The 6,161-nt window shown below is 34.6% G+C and overlaps 1 pseudogene; it reads right to left on the bottom strand.

The window, feature by feature from the left end:
• Positions 1 to 5,443: 5,443 nt before the first annotated feature.
• Positions 5,444 to 5,920, bottom strand: LOC129053167 (testis-specific XK-related protein, Y-linked-like; annotated as a pseudogene).
• Between the last annotated feature and the right edge of the window lie 241 nt (positions 5,921 to 6,161).

The following is a 6,161-nucleotide window of genomic DNA, read 5'->3' as shown; positions in this document are numbered from 1 at the left end:
CTGCATCTAGAATCTAATCTTCCTCACAGTTGTCATGAAGCCAAGGAGTTGGTGATGATGGTCAGTTAAAATGCCACATATTGTCTTGCCCAAACTTAGAGGTCAGGTCTTTCTTCATTAAACACACCCCTGAGTTATGTTATTAGATTCCAGAGCTCCAAAAATCAAGTCTGATGTTGTTTTCTCTTCCTTATAGATCTTCACTTTTAACTCAATTAACTTTAATGACAGCTTAAAATAGAAACTTGGTTAAATCTACCTTGCTTTTTAATGTTCAGAGAGGTTTTTCTCGAGATGTAGTCTCACTTTCTCACCCAGGCCAGAGGGAAGTGGTGCAATCTTGGATCCCTGCAGCCTCTTCCAGGTTCAAGGGATTCTCTTGTCTCAGCTTCCTGAGTAACTGGGGTTACAGGCATGCACCCTCATGCCTAAATAATGTTCTTATTTTTAGTAGAGTAGGGGTTTCACCATGTTGGCCAGACTCATCTCAAACTCTTGCAATGAAGTCATCCACCTCCCTCAGCCTCCCAAAGAGCTGGGACTACAGTCATGGAGCCATCCTGTCCAGACAGTTTTGTAAGATTTTATTTGACACTGCTTCCATCATTATCATGAAAGCCATTCTGTCTTTCATGCCGTAAGAAATGTTTAAGAATATATGTTTCTGTTAGCAACTTTTAAATGATATGATTTTACTATTTTCCAAATTATTAAGAGTTCAGTTACTTCATTTCACAACAGTATGGTAGTTGTTATAAATAATTAAGTTCCATCTTGGGCCAGTTTAATCTCACAGTCCCTAACTAAAGTATTTGAGTGTAAAAATTAACTCTCTAAATAGACTATATAATGTGCAGCTCATATATTATTATTACATTAGTGTTGTTTTATATAATTAAATGTAAGGGTGATATTTTAGGACACTATCCTATTCATCTTGTAGAGTCATACCCTCCTAAGAAGGCAGAATTACACTTGGTAGATGTAGGCATATCAATATAGATTTCAAAAGACACTCTTCAGATTTCACTGGGAAATGAAAACTGAAATGTTACAACTGTTCTGGAAATATGACCAGTAAGGAGAAGGCTTGTGACCTCTATGATAAAAGGAATGATAAATAATGAATTACTTGAGATATTTCCACATTTGTTTCCCGTATTGTGTTTTGAATAATAAAAAATGTAAATGACAACTCTAATAATATATTTAAATAAAAAAACATTTAAATACATTTTAAATTTTAAACATTTATATTTATTTATATGAATTAAATAGTGAGCATACATTTCTTTATTCATATAACAGGCTCTCAAGTATAGAGAAGAATATGTCAAGTTCACACCTCTAAGGGTCTTATAGCTAGGTTGGATAGAAATGGAAGGAGTGAGTGAGAAGATAGCATAAGCTTATCTGCAAGTCAACTAAAATATTGTTTCATAAATATTATATAGACTTAGTATTCAAAAATGTAATACTGAAATTACAAAGTTGTATTATTTATTATAATATTAAACACTTAGAGAGACATTATTATATCTCAAAATTCTAGCTTAAAATGGTGGATATAATAGTAAATAACACTGAAATGGCCCCTCACTTCATAAAGTAACAGTTAATAGTAAAGCAGAAAGGAACAAGAACAGAAAAGAAAAGAGATGTGTTTCATTCGTTGAAAAGTAGAATAATTCTAGACCCTCAATGAAAAATAAATTGATCAGGGTAACACAGAAGAAGGAAGTAAATTAAGATGTTAATACTATCATTTTGGGAACAGTAAATGATGACCTCACCTTTAATGCATAAACAGCAACAAGAAAAAAAATTGTAGGCAGTAGATAATAGATAAAATATTGGTATAGATAAAATATGAAAGAGATGAGGGAAAATAAGTGTATTTGGAATATCCCCAGTTTTTATGTTATATAGGTGATGCACTTTTGGAAAAAAAATAACAGAAGAGAGAGGCATATAGAAAGTGTAAAGAAGTTCAGGGGAAGTTTTAAATTTGGCTGTCTTAGTCTTGGGGCACTCGTAAGAAAAAAAAAAAACAATGTATAGAAATTCAGAGATCATATCACTGGTTGAATTCCTTAGAACCACAGATTTAAAACTGAAGAGGCTTTTTTCTCAAAACAACCTCAATAAAAAGCCAGGTGTGATGGTGTGCATCTGTAGTCTCAGCTACTGAGGAGACCAATGCAGGAAAATTGCTTGAGCCCAGCAATTTGAGGCTGTAGTGAGTCAAGGTCTCATTACTGCACTCCAGACTCGGTAACAGGACACTTTCTTAAAAAAGAAAAGGAAAGAAAAAGGGAAGGGAAAAGGGAAAGGAGAAAGGGAAGTAGAAAGAGGTATTCTGTGTAGTTACATTAGTGGTCTAACGAACAGACATCTATGAGATAAAATGAAACAAAACACACTGACAACTAAATAGAGAAATCAGATGAAAGTTGAGTCATGTAATCCAAAGCAAAATAGTATTTCAAGAATGATGGTGTGACTCAGTTTTACAAATACACATGACTGAGTGATATGCAAAAGACAAGTGATACATGGGATTTAGTGACAAGTAGAAGATATGATTCTAAAAACAGGGTAAATTCCTTAAGAAGGGAGAGTTAAGAAAAATAAAATTAAACCTTGTCAGGGCCAACTCTTTCCATGAGTCTTCCTATCACAGGATTTAAATAAATGAGTTGACAGTGGCATATCTAGGACTAAGACAAGCAAGATGTAGATCTAGTAAAGAAAATGATCAAGCCTGGTTTGGTGGCTCACACCTGTAATTGCAGCACTTTGGGAGGCTGAGGGGGTGGATCATTTGAGGTCAGTTTGAGACCAGCCTTGGCAACACAGTGAAACACCATCACAATTAAAAATTCTAAAACTAGCCAAGCGTGGAAGTGCATGCCTATAATATCAGATACTCAGGAGGCTGAGGCCGGAGAATCACCTGAATCCAAGAGGCCAAGGTTGCATTGAACCAAGGTTGTGCCAGAGACCTTCTCTCAAAAAAATTAAACTAAACTAAAATAAAAAGAAATGGTCCTGCAGGTAGAATGAAGAAGTAATGGTACAAGGAGACAATAAATAATAAGCAAATCAGTGTTTTAAGAAGCTGGGAAATTCAAAGCAAAGGCAAAGAGGGTCATAACAAGGAGCAGTAAAAAGTACACACAAATCTATACAAGTTTTTTTTTTGGTGGTGATTTCTTAGGAGAAAGAAACACAAAAGAAAGTGTGAAAAAGAAAGTGTGAAAAAGAAATTTGTCACCATTGCTTTGGTAGAAAGGAAAAAAGGAGAAACACCAACCACAACAAAATAATGTAAATTATACAATGTTAAGCTTTAGTGTTCTTCATCCCTTCCCATGGTTATTGTTTCCTCAAGAAATAACAGAAGCCAAATATTCAAAATAGAAGAAAACTTTAGCATATATTACTATCTATATATATTAAGCCAAGTTTATTTTAACTGTCATTCTTTTAAAATTTGTATTTTAGATGAAGAAATATAAATATTTATGGGACACAAAGTGATTTTATAATGCATGTATATATTGCAAAATAATTATATTGGGTTATTTACCATATCCATTACCTCACATACATACCATTTCTTTCTGTGAGGTAAGAATATGTAAATTCTAATTTTTAAACAATCTGTATTTTTGAGATAGAGTTTTGCTCCTGTTGCCCAGACTTGAGTGCACTGGTGCAAACTCAGTTCATTTCAACTGCCACCTCCGGAGTTCAAGTTATTGTCTTGCCTCAGCCATTTGAGTAGCTGGGGTGAGAAGTGCATGCAACCAAACCTGGCTAATTCTTATATTTTCAGTAGAGACAGTGTTTCATCGTGTTGGCCAGGCTGGTCTGGAACTCCTGACCTCTAATGATCCTCCCTCTATGGCCACTCAAAGTGCTGGGATTTCAGACATGAGCCACCATGCCTGACCTTCTTTTATTAAACAATTTTGAAGTTGACATTTATTAACTGTGATCACCATTCGGTGCAAAGGATCACCAGAACTTCTTCCTGTCTCACTGAAATTTGTTGTCATTTGATGAACACCTCCCCTTTCTCTATCCACTACCATCACCACCACACACTCCAATCTCTGACTACTTTTTGTGTGTTTGTAGAAAGAGTCAGGGCCTTGCTGCATTGCCCAGGCTGAAGTACAGTGACACAACTATGGCTCACTGTGGCCTCAAACTTCTGACCTCAAGTTATCCAATCACCTCATCCTCCCATAGTGCTGGAGTGACAGGCATGAGCCACCACATCTGTCATATTCACAGTTTGAATGAGTTCAACTTTTTTAGATTTTACATATAATTGTGATCATTGTATACTTGTCTTTCTATGCCTCTCTTATTACACTGAGCAAAATATCTTCCAATTCCATTCATTTGATCACAAATAAATAAAATATCTTTCTCCTTTTTTTAAGGCTGTATAGTATATCTCCTTCTGTATATGTGCCACACTTTATCTGCTGCTGCATTGATGAGCACTTGGGTTGTTACCGTATCTTGGCTGTTATGAATAACGCTGAGATGAATACAGAAGTGCAGATATCTCATTGACATGCTAATTTTATATCCTTTGAGTACATATTTGGAAGTAGAGTAACTGGATTATGTGGTAATTCTAATTTTTAATTTAATTGTATTTTTGAAAACTCAATTCTATGACCCCAAAAGCACAGACTACAAAAGCACAACAAAAAACAATTGGATCACATTACATCAAACTGAAGTGTTTCTGCACCACAGAGGGAAAAGTGTGAAAAGAAAATGTTCACTGATAATCTATATGCTATATTACAAACACTTATGAAATTAAAGGTATAAGTTCCAAAAATGTACTAGGTGAAAAATGTATTATGGTTATTTTTTCTGCTTAGTTTTTGGAGCCAGATGGAGTTTGGATTTTGTTTTGTTTAATAAGTTGTACAATTATATTTAAGAAAACAAAAATTATTAATGCATAGTCACATTAGAAAAGTCAATTTTATTTGAAACTACTTCTAAGATTTTGTTGTTTATAATTTTTTATGAGTATCTTTATAAAGTCACACTCACCCTCTTTTCTCTATCTTCTGTGAAAGTATATATGGATATAGCATACTCATTTATTGAAAATATCTAACCCTTCTCCATGAGTGATAGTAATTCCTCAGCTGCTTACATTTATTATTTTAATGGAATTTTCTCCAGATGCTTACACTATATCACAGTGCTTCTGGATGATTTTCAGTATCTCCTGGCAATACTTTGACTGACCACATTGGTTGCAAATACTGACAGAAGAGGAGCATAAAGCCAATGGCTACTATGTAGGTTATGATGAGCTACACAGCAGTTATTTAGTCGCAAGACTTCAGTAAAGTGTTTCCTCCAGAGTATCTAAATATCACTATTATTATCACATTTTCTAAAAACTGAAAACTGTAGTGTAGGATTGTATGGCCCACGTTGGCCTCTTATCAATTCCTGATTTGACAGCTGCAGTTTCACTGCTGACCAGCAGGAGAATTGATGGCAGCATATACTAGCATGATTAAGATAAGCATCCATAGTTACCCACCAAGCTGGAATTATTTTCTGTGTTGCTAGGAAGATGAGCTCCACTTTTCCAAAACTCCAGCCATGGTGTCAACAATAACACAAAATATGTGATTAATAGAAAATGTAAGCTCCCCTGTTTCAGAGATGCAGGGAAAAATGACAGTCTCTACATGTGAGATAATCACCAAGGAATGCCATATCAAGATATAGATGAATTTTATCACCTGTAGCTTAATGGCAGCAAAGTCGTTGACAGTGTGGATGGCCAGTATGTTGCAGTGAATGGCACTTACACAACTGAGAAGAGGGAATATGCATCAGCAATGCTATTAAAGATAAACATGTAAATGTTAGAGAATAATTTTCATTAGTAATGGCCACTTTCTCTTTTAAACTTGCCATGTTAAGATATATTTCTCCCAACCCACCTCCTTCAGAAAATAATTTACTTACAAAAAGGAAAAAAAAAAACTGTTATCTTTCCATTATCAGGGATTTAGTAAATATCTGCATGCAAAACATATATTACACCTGGGAAAAACAAATAATAAGTGAATACACACATACCCAAATTTATAAATGTA

Source organism: Pongo abelii, chromosome Y (genome assembly GCF_028885655.2).
Source record: "Pongo abelii isolate AG06213 chromosome Y, NHGRI_mPonAbe1-v2.0_pri, whole genome shotgun sequence".
In the NCBI taxonomy this organism is placed as follows: Eukaryota; Metazoa; Chordata; class Mammalia; order Primates; family Hominidae; genus Pongo; species Pongo abelii.
Note: the sequence above shows the minus strand (reverse complement) of the source record. Positions and strands in the feature narration are given on the sequence as shown.